Consider the following 25,918-nt stretch of genomic DNA (forward strand, 5'->3'; position numbering starts at 1 on the left):
CCAGCCTGGGCGACAGAGCTAGACTCCGTCTCAAAAAAAAAAAAACCAAAAACAAACATAGAATTATATGATTCAGGGTTAGCAGGATTAAGAAAACTACAAACTAGGCTAGGAAAATCCTCTGTGAAATTCAGTTCTCTCTCTTGGGCATCTGACCTAGCCTGTAGGGCTGAGATAGCACATTCATGTTTTTTTAATGCTTCAGTTCTATATATTTTGAGAATCTCCAGGCACCTAGTACAAACCTTTGAAGGTTCGCTTGTCCCCAGGCTTATCAGCACTTGCAAATAGATGCCTGAGGGCCTTAGTCCCACCACTCATCAGTCAGGGAGGCTCTGCCTTTCAAAGCCATTTGAGAATCAGCTGGGAACAACCTTCCATACTCAGAGTAAAATGATACGGCTTCTGAGAAGATAATTTCCGATGTTAATCAGAATAAATTCATGTATGTTGTTCCCCAAATACTCGTATAAGCACTTCCATTGAAAGATGTAGGCCATGTCCCAAAAAATAGAAAACATCGTTTATCAGCTAGTATTTTATTTTCTTTGGATGGCGGGGGCAAAGTTGCATATAGAATTTAGAATAATAGATGAAAATTATCATCTAAAAATTCTGAATCTCTCATTCACAAATATCCTCTCCTTTTTCTTTTCTAACATTTCTCCCACTAGTTTCTGCTTTCTTTGTCTCCTCCTGTCTCTCTTCTAAAGATGAAAGTCTTGTGTTAAATAAGCAATGCCAAAATAAAATGAGAACCCATTGCCAAGAAGAGAGGTACAGCACAAGCAGATTTTCACTTAGACACATTCCTTTAAAAAAAAAAAAAGGGCCTGGCGGGTGGCTTGCACCTGTAATCCCAGCACTTTGGGATGCCAAGGTGGGTGGATCACCTGAGGTCAGTAGTTCAAGACCAGCCTGTCCAACATGGTGAAACCCTGTCTCTACTAAAAATACAAAAATTACCTGGCATGGTGGCGGGTGCCTGTAATCCCAGCTGCTCCAGAGGCTTAGACAGGAGAATCACTTGAACCCGGGGGGCTGAGGTTGCAGTGAGCCAAGATCATACCACTGTACTCCAGCATGGGCAACAGAGCAAGACTCCATCTAAAAAAAAAAAAAAAATACCAAGTATATATCATGGATTCCTATATTAGTTTCGCTTTTAGAATTGATGATTGGTAACGAGGGCGGAGCAAGATGGCCGAATAGGAACAGCTCCAGTCTCCAACTCCCAGCGTGAGCGACACAGAAGACCGGTGATTTCTGCATTTTCAACTGAGGAGCGCAGCTCATCGCCAGCAACGGATCAAAGCTGGATGGAGAATGACTTTGACGAGATGAGAGAAGAAGGCTTCAGTCCATCAAATTTTTCAGAGCTAAAGGAGGAATTACGTACCCAACGCAAAGAAACTAGAAATCTTGAAAAAAAAGTGGAAGAATTGATGGCTAGAGTAATTAATGCAGAGAAGGTCATAAACGAAATGAAAGAGATGAAAACCATGACATGAGAAATACGTGACAAATGCACAAGCTTCAGTAACCGACTCAATCAACTGGAAGAAAGAGTATCAGCGATTGAGGATCAAATGAATGAAATGAAGCGAGAAGAGAAACCAAAAGAAAAAAGAAGAAAAAGAAATGAACAAAGCCTGCAAGAAGTATGGGATTATGTAAAAAGACCAAATCTACGTCTGATTGGGGTGCCTGAAAGTGAGGGGGATAATGGAACCAAGTTGGAAAACACTCTTCAGGATATCATCCAGGAGAACTTCCCCAACCTAGTAGGGCAGGCCAACATTCAAATCCAGGAAATACAGAGAACGCCACAAAGATACTTCTCGAGAAGAGCAACTCCAAGACACATAATTGCCAGATTCACCAAAGTTGAAATGAAGGAAAAAATCTTAAGGGCAGCCAGAGAGAAAGGTCGGGTTACCCACAAAGGGAAGCCCATCAGACTAACAGCAGATCTCTCGGCAGAAACTCTCCAAGCCAGAAGAGAGTGGGGGCCAATATTCAACATTCTTAAAGAAAAGAATTTTCAACCCAGAATTTCATATCCAGCCAAACTAAGTTTCATAAGTGAAGGAGAAATAAAATCCTTTACAGATAAGCAAATGCTTAGAGATTTTGTCACCACTAGGCCTGCCTTACAAGAGACCCTGAAGGAAGCACTAAACGTGGAAAGGAACAAACGGTACCAGCCATTGCAAAAACATGCCAAAATGTAAAGACCATCGAGGCTAGGAAGAAACTGCATCAACTAACGAGCAAAATAACCAGTTAATATCATAATGGCAGGATCAAGTTCACACATAACAATCTTAACCTTAAATGTAAATGGACTAAATGGTTCAATTAAAAGACACAGACTGGCAAACTGGATAAAGAGTCAAGACCCATCAGTCTGCTGTATTCAGGAGACCCATCTCACACACAGAAACATACATAGGCTCAAAATAAAGGGATGGAGGAAGATTTACCAAGCAAATGGAGAACAAAAAAAAGCGGGGGTTGCAATACTAGTCTCTGATAAAACAGACTTTAAACCATCAAAGATCAAAAGAGACAAGGCCATTACATAATGGTAAAGGGATCAATTCAACAGGAAGAGCTAACTATCCTAAATATATATGCACCCAATACAGGAGCACCCAGATTCATAAAGCAAGTCCTTAGAGACTTACAAAGAGACTTAGACTCCCATACAATAATAATGGGAGACTTCAACACTCCACTGTCAACATTAGACAGATCAACGAGACAGAAAGTTAACAAGGATATCCAGGAATTGAACTCATCTCTGCAGCAAGCAGACCTAATAGACATCTATAGAACTCTCCACCCCAAATCAACAGAATATACATTCTTCTCAGCACCACATCGTACTTACTCCAAAATCGACCACGTAATTGGAAGTAAAGCACTCCTCAGCAAATGTACAAGAACAGAAATTATAACAAACTGTCTCTCAGACCACAGTGCAATCAAACTAGAACTCAGGACTAAGAAACTCAATCAAAACCGCTCAACTACATGGAAACTGAACAACCTGCTCCTGAATGACTACTGGGTACATAACGAAATGAAGGCAGCAATAAAGATGTTCTTTGAAACCGATGAGAACAAAGATACAACATACCAGAATCTCTGGGACACATTTAAAGCAGTGTGTAGAGGGAAATTTATAGCACTAAATGCCCACAAGAGAAAGCAGGAAAGATCTAAAATTGACACTCTAACATCACAATTAAAAGAACTAGAGAAGCAAGAGCAAACACATTCGAAAGCTAGCAGAAGGCTAGAAATAACTAAGATCAGAGCAGAACTGAAGGAGATAGAGACACAAAAAACTCTCCAAAAAATCAATGAATCCAGGAGTTGGTTTTTTGAAAAGATCAACAAAATTGACAGACCACTAGCAAGACTAATAAAGAAGAAAAGAGAGAAGAATCAAATCGACGCAATTAAAAATGATAAAGGGGATATCACCACCGACCCCACAGAAATACAAACTACCATCAGAGAATACTATAAACACCTCTACTCAAATAAACTGGAAAATCTAGAAGAAATGGATAATTTCCTGGGCACTTACACTCTTCCAAGAATAAACCAGGAAGAAGTTGAATCCCTGAATAGACCAATAGCAGGCTCTGAAATTGAGGCAATAATTAATAGCCTACCAACCAAAAAAAGTCCAGGACCAGATGGATTCACAGCTGAATTCTACCAGAGGTACAAGGAGGAGTTGGTACCGGTAATTCCTTCTGAAACTATTCCAATCAATAGAAAAAGAGGGAATCCTCCCTAACTCATTTTATGAGGCCAACATCATCCTGATACCAAAGCCTGGCAGAGACACAACAAAAAAAGAGAATTTTAGACCAATATCCCTGATGAACATCGATGCAAAAATCCTCAATAAAATACTGGCAAACCGGATTCAGCAACACATCAAAAAGCTTATCCACCATGATCAAGTGGGCTTCATCCCTGGGATGCAAGGCTGGTTCAACATTCGCAAATCAATAAACATAATCCAGCATATAAACAGAACCAAAGACAAGAACCACATGATTATCTCAATAGATGCAGAAAAGGCTTTTGACAAAATTCAACAGCCCTTCATGCTAAAAACGCTCAATAAATTCGGTATTGATGGAACGTACCTCAAAATAAGAGCTATTTATGACAAACCCACAGCCAATATCATACTGAATGGGCAAAAACTGGATACATTCCCTTTGAAAACTGACACAAGACAGGGATGCCCTCTCTCACCACTCCTATTCAACATAGTGTTGGAAGTTCTGGCTAGGGCAATTAGGCAAGAGAAAGAAATCAAGGGTATTCAATTAGGAAAAGAAGAAGTCAAACTGTCCCTGTTTGCAGATGACATGATTGTATATTTAGAAAACCCCATTGTCTCAGCCCAAAATCTTCTTAAGCTGATAAGCAACTTCAGCAAAGTCTCAGGATACAAAATTAATGTGCAAAAATCACAAGCATTCTTATACACCAGTAACAGACAAACACAGAGCCAAATCAGGAATGAACTTCCATTCACAATTGCTTCAAAGAGAATAAAATACCTAGGAATCCAACTTACAAGGGATGTCAAGGACCTCTTCAAGGAGAACTACAAACCACTGCTCAGTGAAATCAAAGAGGACACAAACAAATGGAAGAACATACCATGCTCATGGATAGGAAGACTCAATATCATGAAAATGGCCATACTGCCCAAGGTAATTTATAGATTCAATGCCATCCCCATCAAGCTACCAATGAGTTTCTTCACAGAATTGGAAAAAACTGCTTTAAAGTTCATATGGAACCAAAAAAGAGCCCACATCTCCAAGACAATCCTAAGTCAAAAGAACAAAGCTGGAGGCATCACGCTACCTGACTTCAAACTATACTACAAGGCTACAGTAACCAAAACAGCATGGTACTGGTACCAAAACAGAGATATAGACCAATGGAACAGAACAGAGTCCTCAGAAATAATACCACACATCTACAGCCAACTGATCTTTGACAAACCTGAGAGAAACAAGAAATGGGGAAAGGATTCCCTATTTAATAAATGGTGCTGGGAAAATTGGCTAGCCATAAGTAGAAAGCTGAAACTGGATCCTTTCCTTACTCCTTATACGAAAATTAATTCAAGATGGATTAGAGACTTAAATGTTAGACCTAATACCATAAAAATCCTAGAGGAAAACCTAGGTAGTACTATTCAGGACATAGGCATGGGCAAAGACTTCATGTCTAAAACACCAAAAGCAACAGCAGCAAAAGCCAAAATTGACAAATGGGATCTAATTAAACTAAAGAGCTTCTGCATAGCAAAAGAAACTACCATCAGAGTGAACAGGCAACCTACAGAATGGGAGAAAATTTTTGCAATCTACTCATCTGACAAAGGGCTAATATCCAGAACCTATAAAGAACTCAAACAAATTTACAAGAAAAAATCAAACAACCCCATCAAAAAGTGGGCAAAGGATATGAACAGACATTTCTCAAAAGAAGACATTCATACAGCCAACAGACACATGAAAAAATGCTCATCATCACTGGCCATCAGAGAAATGCAAATCAAAACCACAATGAGATACCATCTCACACCAGTTAGAATGGCGATCATTCAAAAGTCAGGAAACAACAGGTGCTGGAGAGGATGTGGAGAAATAGGAACACTTTTACACTGTTGGTGGGATTGTAAACTAGTTCAACCATTATGGAAAACAGTATGGCGATTCCTCAAGGATCTAGAACTAGAAGTACCATATGACCCAGCCATCCCATTACTGGGTATAGACCCAAAGGATTATAAATCATGCTGCTATAAAGACACATGCACACGTATGTTTATTGCAGCACTATTCACAATAGCAAAGACTTGGAATCAACCCAAATGTCCATCAGTGACAGACTGGATTAAGAAAATGTGGCACAAAAAACCATGGAATACTATGCAGCCATAAAAAAGGATGAGTTTGTGTCCTTTGTAGGGACATGGATGCAGCTGGAAACCATCATTCTTAGCAAACTATCACAAGAACAGAAAACCAAACACCGCATGTTCTCACTCATAGGTGGGAACTGAACAATGAGATCACTTGGACTCAGGAAGGGGAACATCACACACAGGGGCCTATCATGGGGAGGGGGGTGGGGGGAGGGATTGCATTGGGAGTTATACCTGATGTAAATGACGAGTTGATGGGTGCAGCACACCAACATGGCACAAGTATACATATGTAACAAACCTGCACATTATGCACATGTACCCTACAACTTAAAGTATAATAATAATAAATAAATTTAAAAAAAAAAGAAAAAAAAAAGAATTGATGATTGGTGTATCAATTTTGATCATAGTTTAAATAAATGTAATATCTGACAGGATTTGAAATGTGATTTTCCTGCTTTCTTGGGGTAAGCCTCAAATTTAGGATGACCAATGATAATACATTCATATTCTAGAGACAGCCAGCTGGGAGAGACATGCATAGGCTTTATTAACGAGAGAAAACCTGGTCCAGTGACTATTAGCCATGTCTTGGAATCCATAAGGAGGATGCCTTGAAAGGAATGTGTAGGAGTAAAGAGAGCTTTGACTTTTCTATTTCCCTTGCTTATAAGGGTGGTAAGGGGAAGAGATTGCCTACCTGATCCTTATCCTCATGCAGGCCAAAATTTGGGAAGATCTAAGAGAATCAAATGTAGAGTTTGGAAGTATCTAAAAAGTAGGCAGTGCCAGAAGGGTGGGAGGAGTGAGCTTTACATGCTCACAGTCCTGCACTCATAGTGCAGCCACCAGGACAGAGCTTGGTGAGAGAATTCTCTCAGCAGGGTCTGATATGTGTCTCCAGGCATTTGGGACCATGATGTCTAGACATGAGTGTCTGATTTTAGCTGGAGAAGTGGTAACTGGCTGAAATAGACATGTGTGGAGAGAGAGGGACCCACAGTGGATCAAAATGTAGGGCCACATTTAGTATGGCAGAGATGCTGTGGGTGTGTGGGCCAGGTCCTTAGCTGTGACTGGAAATATACAAAAGCTGAGGCAGGATTTGAAGAGATCAGCAATGAGTCCATTGTCCAAGTCACGGACATGGAATTGCTCACGCAGGTGTTCCATTACCACAGCATTCATATATACAACCTGGTTTGTATATATGAATACATTTTCCCTCATTTCCCTGTCCTCAGGCCTGATGGAAAATGAGTGTCCAAGCAGACCCTGCTGTGACTGAATTTGAATGAAACTGGATATTTCAATACCTGAATGAGGCCAGAGGTTGAGGAGATGTTAGTAAGGGGTAAGGATGGGGGTGCTCATCAAGCTCTGGAGGCTGTGATGGAAGAGAAACCAAGTTGTCTCCTGTGTGTACCTCAATCAGAGCCAAATATTATTGCTGTCTATTTGTGGCAACTGAGTATCACAGCAAAAATCTACTGGTTTAAATACTGTGAGCTAACATTTCAATCTCAGAAACTAAATGATTAGTGATTAGACCAGAGCCTGTGCACTTTTTGAACTCATTGGAACAGAAAGCAACCTGGGCTGGGCATGGTGGCTCCTGCATGTAATCCCAGCACTTTGCGAGGCCAAGGTGGGAGGATCACTTGAAACCAGCAGTTGGAGATGAGTCTGGGCAACAAAGTGAGACCTTGTCTTTAGAAAAAAAAGAAACCTAAAAAAATATTAATTTAGCTGGGTGTGGTGGCATGCCTGTAGTCCTACCTATTTGGGAAGCTGAGGCTGAAAGATCACTTGAGCCCAGGAGTTTGAGGTTGCAATGAACTGTGATTGCACCACTGCACTCCAGTCTGGGAAAAAGAGCAAGACCCTGTTAGAAAAAAAAAAAAAAAAAAAAAAGCAAGCAACTTATTATTTGTGTATCTATATCTTCTAGTTGCCAGTTTGTGTAAAGGCACACATAAATACTGGAGGAACAGAGACCCATCTGAGTGCAGGAGGATCTGCCAGTCTTTATTTCCATCTGTTCTCAGACAAACATCTGTCTCACATTTCTGACAGGCTGGTTGATGTGGCTTCTCTGATTCCAGTTTGCTGCATGTCCCAGTGACTAATTGTTTGGTGGGTTTTATGCAGGAGTCCTTTGGGTATGACTTAAAGTAGAGGTCTCTGTTGCTTCTGCCCCCTGAACCAGTGTCCGCGTAATTTATTTCCACAGCTTCAGATACTATGCCTCATTACAAATTGAAAAATTAGATTATCTCATGGTCTGAGGTTGAGGAGAGCTTCAGTTCTGTGGCTAGGGCTAGAAAGGCAGCAACAGCAGAAAGCCGACTGTGGTGTTTTATTGCTGCTTTAGACCTCATTTTAAAGACAGAGCAAACCATCCTCTTGGATTATTTATTTATTCATCTCCTTTCTTGCCCTCTGGTGTGTAAGTTCCACAAAGGTACTATTCCAGCACCTAGAAAGTATCTGTCGGCTTTTTGCAATGAATGAAGGAATAAAGTCTCTTTATTGTAAACATAATCATAATCACAGATTATATATATATTAACCTAATATACATTTGGAATTTTTGTCCAAATCATCCAAAATGTTAATCATCACATGGTGGATGCATGTCAAAACACTAATAGCAAGATTGCAGTAAGTTTAGCCATTACTTCTTGTACAAAATCCAGCAGTTCAGTAAGTTCTTATTTAACACCTTAACAAGGAAGAGATACTGTCTCAGACTTCAAGAAATTCAAAACAGTTGGAAGATAAAGACAGTATTTAAACATGTGAAACAAACAAGGTGCAAGATTCTCCTGTGTGCCTACTCTGAAAGAGAATATTCCCTACCTTGGCTTCAAAATGAAGACTGTGTATATCAGTTCTATGGAATGGCAGATTTCCCCAGTGTAAAACACATTATGAGTACCAAACTGGAACCCTTACGAAAACTAGAGTTATTTTAAGAATGAAATATTACTTCCATATAGATCATTAAACCAATATATTTTCATAAAACAATATGTCTCTTTCTATGTAAGTACTGATTTGTAAAGTCCAAGATACATTTAACCTTTATTTTATTCCAGAATCATTTCCTGTGATTTTTAACAAGGGATACTTGGAAAAAATGACTGAAATTGTTCATATATCTTCTTACTAAACAAGCAATGAAAAATGCAGTTGGGAGACATAAATAAGCAGAGAGATTTCTAGCAAATAGAAGGCTGCATATCACCTGTTGAAATAGATGAAAAAAATATGCTAAGAAGTTTTTTGAGTACAAAATATTCTACATAGTATCTTTAATATTACTCTTTTGGATTTCTTTAAATGTCTTTAGATACAATGTTTGACTTAAATTTGTGATGGATAAAAGGGTGTACTTCTGTAGCATAAAAATTAAATAGGTTCTTGGCAAAAAAGAAAAAAAATATATACTATTGCTGCTGAAGGATTTTAGACTATTTTCTTTGATGAATACTTTACTAATAATGTACTCCACAGCCTTTCCTTAAAGGCTTCTAAACTTCCATGCTAAACCTGAAATCACATTCACGTTATGTAGATGTGTGAGAATGTCATGTGTTGTTCAAAAGTTTTCCACTGAAGCCAACACTTCCTGTGTGTCAAAAACCTCTAATGTAGACCTCAAATGGAGGTGAGAGAATAGCACTTTATGTGTAGTCAGTACTATGGTAAACAATGAAAAACATTTTTTTTCCTAATAGAATAAAACAAGATCACTTCCATAAACTGGTACATGCTGATTTACTTTGCATACTCATATTGTCACATACAGGCCTCAATTAGCTTTTAGTTCTATTGTGGAACAAAATTGGTGTGGTAACACAAAATCATTGGGAATAAATTTGATAATTTTTATAATGATAGTGTCAGTCTGGCTTGTCTTCACAACACAAAATATAAGGCATCAGACAATAAAATCCTGGCTATATTAAGTGAGACAATCTCGGGAGACTAATTCTTGTCTTTTCTATTTAGTTACCTTCTTTTTGGTCCTCTGTTTCCATTTCACTTCTCTACTTCAGTATCTCTGGTTCCCACTGACTCCAGGATGGACTCCAAACCTCCCACTTTGCCTGGAGACCTTCAGAATCTGGCTCCAACCCACCTATTGTCTGAGGGTCAAGTCCTGCGTCAGATTGTATTTTCCAGTGTTGGCTGTAACAAGATCTCAATGTGATCTTGACATTCCTCCCATGGAGTGGTAGAGTCTATGTCCCCTCTCCTGGAGACTGACTGGAGCTTTGTAACTGCTGCAGCTATTGGAGTATGGCAGAAGTGCTGTTATGTCACTCATGAGATTGGATCATAAAAATGCCACACACTTCCTTCCTCTCTTGGAATGCTGAGGCCATGATGTGAGGAAGTCCAGTGAGCCCCTGTGGAGAGACTACATAGAACAACTACATTGAGATGTTCCAGCTTACAGCCCTGCTCAGCCTTAGCCAACAGCCAGCATCTTTCACCAGACATATGAGTGACGACCCTCCAGATGATTCCAGCTTCCAGCCAGTGAATCACATCTAGCTTTCAAGTCTTCCCAGCTGAAGCCCCAAGCGTTGTTAAGTAATTCCTCTCATGCCTTGTCCAAATTCTGGACCCACAGAATCTGTGAGCATCATAAAGTAGATGATTTTTGTCACCAGATCTTGGGATGGTTTGTTACGTAGCAACAATAATTGAAATAGTCCCTTTGATTGCAGGCAGCTGATCCACATTTCAGACTAGCTCAATCCAAGGGGAGGGAAATTATGAAGATATAAATGCATCTGATTAAAAGGGAAGGAAGACAAAAAACGGAAAACTCATCAGAAATGAAGGCAAGCATTAATTCCATGTGTCTGTGGATCAGCTTGTCTCTCTGAGATCCTATGGTTTCAGATCTCTGTTTATCTGTAAATCTGGTTTTATTTATTTATTTGTTTGTTTATTTATTTATTTATTTGAGATGGAGTCTCTTACTGTTGCCCAGGCTGGAGTGCAGTGGTGTGATCTCGGCTCACTGCCAGCTCCGCCTCCTGGATTCACGCCATTCTCCTGCCTCAGCCTCCTAAGTAGCTGGGACCACAGGTGTCTGCCACCATGCGTGGCTAATTTTTATATTTTGAGTAGAGACGGGGTTTCACCGTGTTAGCCAGGATGGTCTTGATCTGACCTCGTGATTTGCTTGCCTCGGCCTCCCAAAGTGCTGAGATTACAGGTGTGAGCCACCGTGCCCGGCCTGGTTTATTTTTTTCTGTCTTAGCAGATCAGCTTTCTCTGCTTTTCAGTATACATAGTGATCTACATCACCTCGATTTTGGTTGCAAGCAGAGTATAAAATTAGTGTTTGCCAGCCCAATTTTATATTGCTAGGAGAGAGGTATTCTCTTAAAGTCCCTCCAGCTAATTTGGCCAGTGGGTCAAATGTCCTATGAACATGCTGGAGTACATCTCTATGAAGTGCACAGTTAACAAAGGGATAATCTTAGTTAATATCCTCTGGAAAGTAGAGACTGAGGGAAAGGTTATAGGGGTAATATTTTCTTTAGAAGGTGTGAGCCCAGGCTGGAAGGCATATGGAAAACAGGATATGAAGTTAATGAAGGTGTGAAGCAATATGACGTGATACCTTACCGTGCTGCTACCACTTCACAGCAAATGGATGTTGTTTTAGGCTGGTAAACTTGTGGTCATTTATTACAACAGCAACGGAAAACTAATAACAGTGCATAAGGTTTAAATTCCCATCCAGGGGTCAGATGCTCTGAAAGCTGTCCCATATCTGCGTAATCTCATATTCCACCATTTTTCCACCTGAAGCGTTTGTTACAATGTGGTCTCTTTGCACAGTGCTCACCAGAGCATTATAATCTGCTGTTATAATCTTGTTTTTATTATTTTGCCCACATTCTTCCACAAGCTCAGAATGACCTCCATGCCTCATGTCTTTCTACCTGAAGCCCGCTGTACCACAAATTTACTTGGTAGTCATACATTCAGTGCTGCCAATTTCCATTCTAGTTCATCTTCATTATATTTTTGTATTTTTTGCTTCCTTTTCTTTTTCTTGTTTCCTCTCTCCTGCCTTTCTTTCCTCTAGATGACATGTGGAAGTGTTATTAACTATCCTGAGCTGACAACATGCCGATTCGCTAATGGAAAATTGTGACTAACAAACCTGCCAGGTTACCAGATTTTTCTCTTCATAGATATTTTCTTAGTGTATGTTTGAGTAAATGGATGATCAATTGATAAGATTAAAAGAGTTCAGTTGATACCAATCATAACTGGAAGCAAAAGAGATTCATCTGAATTATTTCAAATTACGCTTGCTTGACCCCTTCTCCACTGCATCTTGTTGAAAGGCCCAGGGTGAATCACCTGCCTGCACAACGCAACAAAGGAAACAGCACATGCACTCATGGGCCTCTGCTAACCTCTGGGCTGACCTCTGTTAGCCCCATGGTTATTCTAGTCTAGACAGGCTTATGCTGAGAAATACTTTACATTTTCTGAAGAAAAGTGTTATGCAATTCTGGTGCTTAGTGAATACTTAAATGATTCTTCCAAATTGTGCTCCTAATTTCTGAATGTCATCAAACGCCAAACTACTATTTTTTAGTTTTGTGTGATACAAAAGTGTCTTTCTGTTTTGTATGATATAAAAGTATTTTTTAGTTTCAGATAACTGAAAAATACAGAAGTCATTTTTAATTAGTTATCTGTCATTGTAAACATTCAGCTCCTGTTCTTTGACAAGATTTGCCTCTGTATTTCTTCAAACATTTATAATAATCCAAGGGGAGCTAGAAAATGTCAGGCACAAGGAGATGGAGGACGTCTAAGTTAAGGTGCCCAGGCTTTAGAGAGCAACTTCATTTATGTGTTAGTTTGACACTGTATCTGTGAGATGCAGAGTAAGTATGATGAAAGCTTTTTTTAAAAAAAGTCTGACCAGACAGATCAGATTGGCAACAGAGGTAAAAAGTGACTGTTGTGCAGTCTGATAAGTAACGTTTCTTAAACTTGTCACATAAAACATTCTGTTGTGCTTCAGGCTGTTGAAAATAATTTCATGCACAGGAGCATAGTCACCTGAGGCAATTCTGTTGTTCTGCAACAGCTTTAGGACAAATGAACAGCTTGGAGGTGGAAATTTTGGGTTATCACATAATTGTAATCATTGCTCAGACTGAACAAGAGTGATTCGGTAGAGTGAGAATGATAAGCTATATGGATTAACCTACTTTCACTTTTTAATGACTATTTCTTCTACCCCAAAGATCAAAGAGTATTTGTCATTGAGAAAATTTCAGATGTTCTTTAAACGGCACATTTCTTTTTTAAAAAGTTGACCTGTTCTGTGTTTATTCCACAAGATTTTCAAATATATTCTGTTTTATCAACAAATTTGCTCAATCATCTAGGAGAAAGGCTAACAGATAATTCAAGGACTTCAAATGCTTTTATGCAGAAGAGAGAAAATACTCAAATCACTTAGGCATTTGCATACAGATTTCCTGTGATGCTTCCAAACCTAAGTGTTTCCCTGAATATTGACCTTGAGAAAGGGGCTGGAATTGAAGACATAGAGGGAGCCAGGGGAACTGACAAAACCTCTTATGCTTTCTCTCTTATCTTAGAGATATGGCATTTTACCTATGGAGAACTAGTCATTATGAGACTTTTTTCCCCCCAGATACAGTTCAACTGAAATTAGTGACAGGAGCATAATCAGAATCAATTATTGATTACAGCAAGTTCAGAATTAAATAAAAGCAGGGAGAAGGTGATTGAGCTGCTACATTTCCCCAGTGTTTCCTTCTGTGTTTATAGTAGTTACAGAACCACCTCACACATCCCCAGAAAGTTTAAGATTGATAAGAGGACAAGACGCTTGGATGTTTTTTGTTTGATTTATGTATTTATGTATTTATTTATTTATTTTGAGACAGGGTTACACTCTGTTGCCCAGGCTGGAGTGCAGTGGCATGATCATGGCTCACTGCAGTCTCAACATCCCGGGTTCAAGTGAGTCTCCTGTCTCAGTCTAGAGTAGCTGGGGTTATGGGCGTCTGCCACCACACCCTGCTAATTTTTTTGTATTTCTAGTAGAGACGGGATTTCACTATGTTGGCCAGGCAGGTCTCAAACTCCCAACCTCAAGTGATCCACTCACCTCGGCCTCCCAAAGTGCTGGGATTTCAGGCGTGAGCCATCATGCCCAGACCACTCAGGTGTTTTTCAGCTCAACTATTGTCTCTACTTTCCCCAGAACAATCACAGAATATTTCTCTGAACCCATTAGCTGAATAATGCTATAAAAATGTGGTGCTGGGATATTATAAATTATGAATTAGATGGTCAAAAGGCAATGCGAGAAGTTATTTTGAATTCCATCATATTGTTGAATTGTATTTTTTTGCCCAAACATTGAATAATGGCTAAGATAATTAATGAGAAATGAACACATACATTTATCAACTGTGCTTTTGTTTAACCTTTTAAGTAGCCCTGTTATTTAAATGAGTATTGCTGTCTGGGTTTCACAAGCACCAAACTTTAACATGCTAACAATTTTAATTATTAGTCAGACTTGGTCTTGAGCTATAACATATGATACCCAGTAGAAATGTGGTAGGATTAGGGCCAGACATGGTGGCTCAGCCTGTAATCCCAGCAATTTGGGAGGCCGAGGTGGGCAGATCTCTTGAGGCCAGGAGTTTGAGACCAGCTTGGCTAACATGGTGAAACCCCATCTCTACTAAAAATACAAAGATTAGCCGGGCCTGGTGGTGAGTGCCTGTAGTCCCAGCTACTTGGGAGGCTGAGGCATGGGAATTGCTTGAGCACGGGGAGGTGGAGGTTGCAGTGAGCTGAGATTGTGCCACTGCACTCCAGCTTGAACAACAGAGTGAGACTCTGTCTCAAAAATAATAAAAATAATACAAATAATAAAAAAAGAGAAATGTGGTGGGACTAATTAGACTGTCACCAAGGGAAAGTGTCAGCCAAGTTCATGCCTTTCCTTTACCTGTCGGGTCATGGTGAGACCTTATTTTTCCTCATCTGGATTCAATGAAAAATAGGCCAGAAAATATGGAAAGGTCAATGAGGTGAGAAAATTCACAGTGGCCTCTTCTGGAGAGATGCAGAAGGGACTATTTTCTTCTCTCCTCTAGTGATTCTGTGTATCAAGAATATTCCATTGAGTCAGAGCATGCTGAGAGTGTCTCAGAGGGTAGAGAAAGTAGAAATCACCCAGGGACTTTGTAGACAACATTGGAAACTTTGGAGTTTATCTAGCCTTGGAGCATGCAAGACCCTTGAGGGCCTTGGCTGAGGACTCTGGGCAGAAAGCAAACATCTGAAAACTAGTACATGAGCTTCAGGAACTAGCACATGGGATTGCCTGATAAAAGTCTGTGATTATAAAAAGTCCACCAAAATAGTTTTTTTTTTTTTGGACAGAGTCTCACTCTGTCACCCAGGCTGGAGTGCAGCGGCAGGATCTCGGCTCACCGCAACCCCTCCACTTCCTGGGTTCAAGCGATTCTCATGCCTCAGCCTCCGGAGTAGCTGGGATTACGGGCGCCTGCCACTGTGCCTGGCTACTTTTTGTATTTTTAGTGGAGATGGGGTTTCACTATTTTGGCCAGACTGGTCTCAAACTCCCGCCTTAGGTGATCCACCTGCCTCAGCCTCCCAAAGTGCTAGGATTACAGATGTGAGCCACTGCACCTGGCCTAGTTTCTAATATAAAAAAATATAAAAATATACTATATATATATATGCACACTATATATAGTGTATATATATAGTATATACATGGGAATTTTATTTTCTGTTAATATTCTATTAATTTTCTTTTGAGAAGTAGTATAACATAGTGGCTAAAAATATAGATCTTGGCTGCCTAGGTCTGGATTCTTCTCTGCCACTGGTGAGCCCTAAGTATTTGAATAAATTACTTAACCCCTATTTGTATCAGTTTCTTCATCTGAAAAATGGGGGTAATAGTAATATGACATCATAGTGTTGAGAGGATTAAATGGGTTTCACATGTGAAACATTTAGAATAGTGCCTGGCTTATAGTGAAGCACTCCACTAGTACTTCTATTACATGTTTCTTTATAAGTATGTATTTCAAGGTAGGAGTGTGCCTTACTTTAAATCAGCAGATAGCTTCCTGAGTCACTAAGAGAGAATAGGTAACTCATAGTTAATATTCTGTGACTATTCCTGTGCAACTACTTAGAAAACTCAAGAAGGGGTACTCTTATGTGCCCTTTCTTGACTTAGCATTAAAGTACCTTAGCTATTGCAGCCTAAGTGTTTGTTATGCCTCATGCTTGGCTTTATCATTTATGTAGAAAAACATGATCTTGATATTGGCATATGCATAACACTTATAGATTGAATATATGGTTTTCTGCATTTATCTTAGATTTTGCTCTCCAATTACTGTATTTTCTTTTGTCCAAGAATCTGACTTGAAAGTTTATAATGAGTTTTAGATATTTGTTTTGATTACACAAGTATTTCATGTTCATTATAAAAATTAGAAAATATAAATAAGTAAAAGAAGAAACTATTACCCATAACGCTACCAAATGATGACTGCAGTTACTTAGTGTTTGTTCTTTTAAATCTTCTTCCTCTAAATTTCCACGTCTCCATATATACACAACATATTTATTCTTTTCAAATTTAATTTATCGTATACGTTATTTTATAAACTGATTGTTTCGCTTTGCAATATGTCATGAACATATATCTATCTATTTTACTATAGATTTATAGAATACCTTATAATGCCTTTTGTAATATTCCATTTTATGGATGTATCATAATCTTCTTAAACTACATTCCTATGTCAAGCAGTTAATCTTTTTTTAATATTGTACATTATAAACCAAGCTCTGATCAAAATCAAGAAAGTTCTGTTTGTCAATAACCCCAGGATATGTGATTTCAGAGAATGGAAAACAGCATGAAGTACATTTTCCAAATGTGGATGAGTCAAATGTCCTGTTTAATACTTTATTTATTAAAAAGGAGGTGATCAGAGACCTGCAAGTTATTTTAGAACACCTGATGAAATTGGTAAAGAATGTCTATGTTTATTAGTAATGACTTCTAGACAGATTCTGATATAGTAAATTCCTTTCTTTTTTGCAACTCATTCTATGTTACAATTTGGGCCTCCCAAAGAGGAAAAATAAAGCACAAACAGACATTTTTTGATTAAATAGACATTTTATGGTTTTGACAATCACCAAAAATAACTTGAGTGGCCTGAATAAAACATCAGACATGTATAAATCCCCTTCAGTAATCATTTTTTCCAATATGATATTAAAAACTTTAATTTTTTATTCAGAATTTAGGACACTTTTTTGAAAATTCATTTTTATTTAGTTCAGAAAAAAATTGTTCCTAAATATTTTTTTCTTGTTTAGATACTGGCTCAGTGAAGAGATTCATTTGAATAGATTTTATTTTAATATGCTCATGAATCTTAGAGCTAGAAGGAGCCTCTTTAATGATTTCAGAGTGTTATTTTTTGTTTAAAGTCAACAAGAGAAGGAGATTGTGTTTCAAAAGAAAAGAATAAAGCAAAGATATAAAACGTTGGGAATGGTGCTAAAGGAGAACTGGAAATTAACTCTGGGATGTGGTAAAGCAACTATAAGAACAATATGCATTTCACAGCAAGTGATATTTATAGTCCATTGAGTACCACTGAAAAGGAGTTCCCAACACAGGACATGCATAATAAATTATGCCACTAAGCATTGTTGGCAGTCACATCCAACCACATCATATCCCTGGATAAATGTGTTCTGCTTAAATCAACTCCAGCAGGAACTTAGACAGCTAATGTGTTGGTGTAGTTGTAGGTAAGAAGGTGGAACATCTTCCTCACTAGAGAACCCTGACGCAAACACTGAAAACTCTTTCTCCACACTTCGTACCTCAAACCCTGCTGTATGCAGTGGCCAACACAGGGTAAGAGATTATATGTCTACTTCATACATTTTCTCATAATGGAAAATAAAAGCAAAGAGCTATTCTTCAGGGTCAACTAGTTGTTCCATTTTCAGAGATTTTACAATAATCAAAAACATAAAGTTTTGCTAAAATCTTCAAGGAAGCACAGAACTCCCCTTCCCCATTGGCTTGGGTAGAATTTATTTTGAACAGGATAATCTAAAAGAACAAAGCTAAGGAAGTTCATTTATGAACTTTGTTTGTTATTTCTCTCTAAGGACCTCATCAACCAACCTCCTGTATTTTTTTTGCTAACCTTTATTTCTGAGTTTTTCTCAGCAGTTGTACATCCTGTAGTGACAATTTCCTTTATTAATTCTTTTGGAGAAAAGTAGTGTAAGGTAAGTCACACCTGTTTCCTTGACTTAAGTAGACCTTTTGGAACCAGGATGCACCTTTTCTGTCCCCAGTGAAGTGAAGTTGTGACCAAGAAATTCCAGGACAGCTGCATAGTCAACAACTTCTACTCATGTACAAATGCTATACTTTTGCTTGACTATTGCAGTTTTTTTTTTTTTTTAAACCCATCTCTATACTAACGAGGATGCAGTGGTTCTTAACTCTGGTTTTGAACAGGGTTAAATATTGAAGAGTTTAATTTTCTCTCTCTTTTTATTGTGATATATTTTACATACCAAAAAAGCTCATTTACCAGTTTTGAAAAATGTCTGTGGTTGTGTAATGGCCACAGCAATCAAGATATGAAATTTTCATCACTCCAGAAGGTTTCTTCATACACCTTTCAGGCAATCCTCTTCCTCCATCCTAGCCGCTAGAAACCACTGATCTGTTTTGCATTCAGTTTTGATGTTTCTAGAATGTCAGATCGTGGACTCATACAATATGTGTCTTTTGCTTGGCCTTTTTTTACTTAGTTCAGTGCTTCAAGAATCATCTATTTTGTTGCGTATATCAGTAGTTTGTTCCTTTCTCTTGCTGAATAGTGTTCCATTTATGGATTAATCACCATCTGTTTACCACTCACCATTTGAAGGACATTTGGATTGTTTACAGTTTGGGGCATTTATGGCTAAAACTGCTAAAACGGTTCATGTGCAGGTCCTTGTACAGAAACATGTTTTCAGTTCTTTTGGGTTTATGACTAGGAGTGGAATTATTAGCCCATATAGTAAATGCATGCTTATCTTTATAAAAAATCAAACTGTTTTTCAAAGTGGCTGTGTGTTCATATTTTCAAAGTGGCATTTTGCATTCCCCCAACAATAAATGAAAATTTCAATTTTTCCCGCATTCTATCTAAAATTTGGTATGACCAGTCTTTTTACATTAGTAATCCTAATGGGTGCGTAGTATCGATAGCATCTCACAGTGGTTTAAAAACTTGCACTTTCCTAATGATTAAAGATAATGAGTATCTTTTATGTGCTTATTTGCTTTTTTTATATCTTGTTTGTCTTCTTGTTGAATTTAGGAGGTATTTACGTTTTCTTCTAGAAGTTTTAGAGCTTCAGCTCTTCCACCTAGGTGTATGGTCCATTTTGAGTTAGTTTTTATACATGTTGACATAAAAATCAAGGTTCATTCTTTTTGTCAGTGGATATCCTCTAGTGCTGGGCTGCTATTATCTTGGCCTAAGGTGGGGCTTGGGGTTCCAGAGTATGTTTCTCAATGTTTTTGCTTCACTTCCAGTCTATAGCAAGCCTTGCTCACCTGCATCATAGAAGGGTTCTTTGTCCATGCTCTTGCCCTTCCCCTAATGCACAACTATGTTCCTTGTTATTTGATGCAAGATCTCTGGTGGTAACAGGAGTGGTTTCTCATTCCCCTACTCCATCCTCAGACTTGGGCAGGTCTTATATATATAAGCCTAGGAAGTGGGGTTTTCTCAGCCTTCCTGCCTGTTCCCCAGTGCCCCACTTGGAGAGTGTAAGCAAATTTCCTGCTTCTCCTCCTAGTGTCAACAAAACTATCTTGTATAGGTGGGAGATCTCGGGTGTGAGTAAGTTTCTTGCCCTTCCTGGGTGGTAGCTGAACATTGCCTTGAAAAGGGCAGAATTCTATGCACAAGTGGGATTTTTGCCACTTCCCAGCTGCAGCTTGTCTTTGTCTGGAATGAGGGATGGAAGGGTCCCTGTTCTGCCCCAGAGGAAGCTGGCTTTTGTTTCATGACACACCAAGGTCAACTCTGATATATGGGCGTGGTTCTTACCAATTCAGTGGCAGATGGCTTTTGCTTTGTATCTGAAAGGGAATCAGGACGTGGGAGGTTCTGTGCCTGCTGCTAGTGGCAGCTGATCATTTCTTGGTATTTACAGAGTTTTTGGAGAATGGATAGGCTTCTGTAGATACTCCTGCTCCATTATTAGTCTTTACCAGGTCATGCATGCTTGTGCCATTGAGGGAAGCACGCAGGTCTTATGCTCTGCCAGCAATCTTTCTCATGAGTTCTTCGTGGATGCCCTTGGAAAAGATTTCATGAGTGGATATGGACTCCACATGTATGTGGAGCTCCAGAGACTCTGAAATGTCGATTTAGCCCCTAACTGGTCTTTAAGAATTCATTATAATTTTATGAGATACAGGAAAGTTCACATCTCTGGGCACCTTCATTCTTTTGTCTCAAGCCCTTCTCCTGCTCGGGAACTGTTCTCTCTAGTCTTTATAGCTCCTCTCATCTCATTATGCTTCTAATGCTTCTTTGACTTAATAGTCTGTTACTCAGATTTTCTAGTTTTGGCTTTATCATGCTTAGATTTTTCTCCTCTTTCTTATCACAGCGTATGCTTGGTGTCTTTAAAGGCTGGTACCAACTTCTAGACAGAAAACTAACCAGCAAATAATCCTCTATGAGAGTTGGCTTTTCAAGTTTTCAGGGATACATAGTCACAGCTATTTGGGAGAACTCACAATTGTTCTTGTTTCATTTACATCTTAAAACGATTTTGGAAGATGAATTTATGCATTGGAGGTGTGCACAATGGTGCTCTCTACAGCTTACAGGTGCCAGTTCTATTGTCCATCAAGTAATATCTTTACTAATCAATCTAATAGATAATAAATAGGATTTTACTTTTTCCTAAAGATCAGTTGGTTGTGTCTGAATTGGGGCATTTTTGTTGCATGATATCTTTTCTTTTCAGAGAAACTTATATGGTTAAGCAAATATTAATGGTCTTTAGAAGAATTATTTGACATTTATTTCTACAATGATTTAATGCTTTGGAATATATTTTTATTGCAAAAGTGAGAAAAGGAATTTTCTATGTAGGAAGCATCGTATTCTATTTTGCATGTTTATTTTAGGCATTTTTGAGTGTTTCTTTGTATGTTGCAATTGGCTGGAGTTCATAAAGATAGCTTCCTACACCCAGCTGCAGCAATATTTAGATAATTTAAATGAACTGTTAGAGATCAGAGAAGGGATCAACAATCTTCCTTAAAAAGGACAAAAGCTTACAAAAATAGTTGCTAAATATTCTCCAGTTCAGAAATTAAGATGCAATTGTTATTTGCAGGAAATTACTGAGAAACTATTCCATAATATCTAGTCTATCCATATATGTACATAAACGAATGAGTAAGCTTTTCATATATCTGAAAGTGGACAATAGGCTGGACATGGTGGCTCATGCCTGTAAATCCCAGCACTTTGGGAGGCCGAGGCGGGTGGATCACGTGATGTTAGAAGTTCAAGACCAGCCTGGCCAACATGGTAAAACCTCATCTCTACCAAAAAATACAAAAATTAGGCGGGCATAGTGGTGCATGCCTGTAGTCCCAGCCACTTGGGAGGCTGAGGTATGAGAATTGCTTGAACCCAGGAGGCAGAGGTTGCAGCTGAGATTGCACCATTGCACCATTGCACTGGGTGACAGAGTGAGACTCCCTCCCTAAATAAATAAATAAACATTAAAATTTTAAAAGATGGATAATAAATATACACCTAAAATAATGTGTTAAACTATGTCAGCCTTTAAATTACCCTCATTTGACTCTCTATGTCAGGACACTAAATGTAATGCTTAATTACATTAACATTTTCATTCATTCATATTTATACATTCCATATTATGTTTAGATAGATCTTGAGGTGGTTAAAAGATAAATCAGATATAAACTCTATTTTCTATAAGGTTTATATATAAACTCTAATAACTCATAATTCTATAGTCAGTTATAGTTAGCATATAATTCATTAATGAGATTCTATTAATCCATATAATTATAAGACAAGTAAGAAATTTGTAACTGTATTTGAAAACACTTAGATACAACTATTATGGGCCTTAACAGAATGTGAGATTGCTTTAAGATGGGAATATGAAGGAAGATATCATGGAAAGGTGATACTTATTTTCAAATAATGGATGGGATTTGTATATATGGAGATAATTAAGAAAATAATTCTACATAAAGCAAAAAAAAAAAAAAAAAAAAAAAGGTCCCTGGCAGTTATTATAGAAAGGGCTTTGGGACCAGAAAAACTTACTTTAAAATTTAGGTCTGTAATTAATGTTCCCAAGGATAGCCATGTCATTTAAGCATATTGGTTTGTGTTTACTGAACACTTACTATATCCATGGCACTCTGTCATCTCCTCTTTGCACATGCCATTTACCTATGCTCCCATACAAGGCCAAAATTCCTACCAGTGTACTGAAACTCACATTTCCTATCAAATGTGGTAGGAAATATTGCTTTTAAAATGGTTTCCTCTCTGATCATCATTATTTTTTCCTCTTGCTGAATTATTCACAGCAGCAAACATGCTACATTATCTCCCATATTAAAACAAATAACCATAATGACAAAACAATGACAAAAAAAGTCTTTTCTATATCAGTTTTGTTTTGCTGCACCCCCAAAATCTGTGTCTTTAAAACAGGAGCTATGTTGTCAGTTCATGATTCTCTTGGTTGGTAGTTTAGGTTGGGCTTAGTGGGGCTGTTCTGTTCTTGCCTGGGCTCCCTCGTGTATCTTGGTTAATTTTTATTTAGTTAGGTTAATTTTTATTTAGTTCTGCTTCTGGGGGTTGGTTGTCTGTACTTGAGTGACAGAGTGAGGGGGTAAAAAGGAGAGTTGGGATGATGGAGACACATGTCTCTCATCACCAAGCAGGCTAACTTGGGCTTGTTAACATGGTGACTGGATAGTTTTCAAGAGAAAGTGGAGAGTTTGCAAGGCATCATGAAGCTCAGAACAATATGACTTTCACTGCCTTCTGGTGGTCAAACAACCCGCACGGTCATTTCAGATTCCATCTCTTGATGAGAAGATCTGCAAAGTCACAATGCAAAGGGGAGATGAATACAGGGAAGAGAACAATTATGGTCATCTTTGCAAATTATATATTTTTTTGCACTTTGCATCCTATTGCTCTTCCATATACTATCCCCTTTTTCTGCTTCCTTTCAGAGAAAATCTGTGAAAAAGTTATCCATACTCACTACCTCTTCTTCCATCCTTTTAAAGAAAGAATGAAAACCTATTCCTGTAAACATGGCCATGATCTCTACATGTCAAATTCAAAGGTCAATTTCAATTCTCATGTAATCAACCTGTTGCAACCATTTGGCTTGAGTTGTTTTCCCCCATCCTTTTTGAAAAAAATTGTTCATTTGTCACCCGAGATGCACCTCTCTTGATTTTCATTCACCATGCTTCCTCAGTTTCCTTTTCTGGTCTCTCTTCTTTTCCTTAACTTTTAAATATTGAAATACCCCCGGGCTTAGTTCGTGGAACGGTCTTGGGTTTTCACTGAGCCCTAAACAGTCTTATCCAGTCTTATGGCTTTAAATACCGTATTTTTACCTCTTACCTCCAAGTTTATATCTGCAGCCAAGAGGGTTCACTCAACATCCAGACTTGGACATGCAACTACTTACTAGGTTTTCTACTAAGGTATCAAACTTAATGTGTCCAAAACAAACTTGTTTTTTTTTCCCCCCCAACTCCAAACTTCCCACTCATATATTGTTTCTCATATTGGTAAATGCCATCTTTATTCTCTGGTTACTTAGACCAAAAATTGATATAAAAAACTTAATTTTCTTTCATCTTCACTTCCAGTAGATCAGCAAATCTGATGGCACTACCACTCAAAGAGATGCAAAATACAACTGTGATGGTTAATACCGACTGCCAGCTTGATTGGATTGAAGATTTACTGACTTCATATCAGCATTTAAGTATTGTTAACTTTATGGTATAGCGTTTGGGTTGGGGATTTGTGCATTTCTGGTTGTACGAAGGATAGTTGTATTATGTTAGGCATAACTATGACATTATTTTCTTTATTTGAAGATTATATATGATCTCTGGAGATGTGTATAGGTTCAAGTTGACAAGAGATGGACTTACGAAGGTTAATACTGAGTGACAACTTGATTGGATTGAAGGATACAAAGTATTGATCCTGGGTGTGTCTGTGAGTGTGTTGCAGAAAGAGATTAATATTTGAGTCAGTGGGCTGGGGATAGCAGATCCACCCTTAATCCGGTGGCCACAATCTAATCAGCTGCCAGCGAATATAAAGTAGGCAGGAAAACGTGAAAAGGCGAGACTGGCCTAGCCTCCCAACTTACATCTTTCTCCTGTGCTGGATGATTCCTGCCCTCAAACATCAAACTCTGAGTTCTTCAGTTTTGGGACTTGGACTGGCTTTCCTCTGTTTTTGTTTTTTTTTTTTTTTTCCTCTTCAAGCCGGATTATCGCACTGTTGCCCAGGCTGGAGTGCATTGGCGTGATCTCAGCTCACTGCAAGCTCCACCTCTCGGGTTCACGCCATTCTCCTGCCTCAGCCTCCTGAGTAGCTGGGACTACAGGCACTGGCCACCATGCCTGGCTAATTTTTTATATTTTTAGTAGAGACGGGGTTTCACCATGTTAGCCAGGGTGGTCTTGATCTCCTGACCTCGTGATCCTCCCACCTCAGCCTCCCAAAGTACTGGGATTACAGGCGTGAGCCACCGTGCCCGACCCGGACTGGCTCTCCTTTATCCTCAGCTTGCAGACAGCCTTGTGATCATATAACTTAATAAACTATTAACTTTCATATATATCCTATTAGTACTGTCCCTCTAGAGAACCCTGACCAATACAACAACCCATTCTCATCATTTCTATAACAGCTACACTGGTCCCTGCCGTTACATGGAACCTTGTCTTAGTTTCTGCTTTTGCTCCCTTCCCTTTTGTCTATTACCTGTATAGCAACTGTGTAATCCAGAATAAAAGCATAAATGAGATAATGCAAGTTCTTAACCTAGCCCACAAGGCTGCGCATGCTTGAGTCTCTCGCAACCTCTCTGATCTCATTTCCTATCATTTTTCTCCTCATTCTCTCTATTCTAACCATACTAGCTTATCTGCCATTCCTTGTACTTCCTGAGTACGTTCCTACTATAGGGACTTTGCACTTGTTCTCTTTGCCTGAGAAGAGCTCCCTTGGATAATCATGGGGCTCATTCTGTGACTTCCTCCAGTGCTCTGCTCAGATACCACCCTTCCTGAGATTCCTTCTTTGGTCACTCCATATATAATAGCTGCTAGTCATTCTTCATTGTCCCTATTCTGCTTTATTTTTTTCATAGCACTTATCACATCTGACATAATGTTTCCTGATTTTTGTTTTATTATTTTCCTTCACTAGAATATTGGCTCCGTGAGACTAGGGACATTGATCATTTTGGTCACTGCTGAATCCCCAAGCTTGGAAAATTCTGAAACACAACTCTTAGTAAAATTTTGGTGAATCATTGTACGGTAAAAACAACAACAACAACAACAACAACAACAACAACAACAAAACTTATTTTAGTCTTCAGACCCACTGAATGAGGTACATACTGAACATTATCTCCCGCTACCTTGTAGGTGAAAAATTAAGGCCCAGC

General features: G+C 38.7%; 1 long non-coding RNA gene across 1 annotated transcript in view; it reads left to right on the forward strand.

Annotated features, from left to right (window-relative positions):
- LOC135967564 (uncharacterized) overlaps positions 1 to 24,960 on the forward strand; it is a 55,494-nt gene extending 30,534 nt beyond the window's left edge. Inside the window, exon 3 of the long non-coding RNA XR_010581739.2 lies at positions 24,096 to 24,960. This is a non-coding gene — a long non-coding RNA (uncharacterized lncRNA). The remainder of the gene's footprint in view (positions 1 to 24,095) is intronic.
- The last annotated feature ends 958 nt before the right edge of the window (positions 24,961 to 25,918 follow it).

Source organism: Macaca fascicularis, chromosome 15, assembly GCF_037993035.2.
Source record: "Macaca fascicularis isolate 582-1 chromosome 15, T2T-MFA8v1.1".
NCBI lineage: Eukaryota > Metazoa > Chordata > Mammalia > Primates > Cercopithecidae > Macaca > Macaca fascicularis.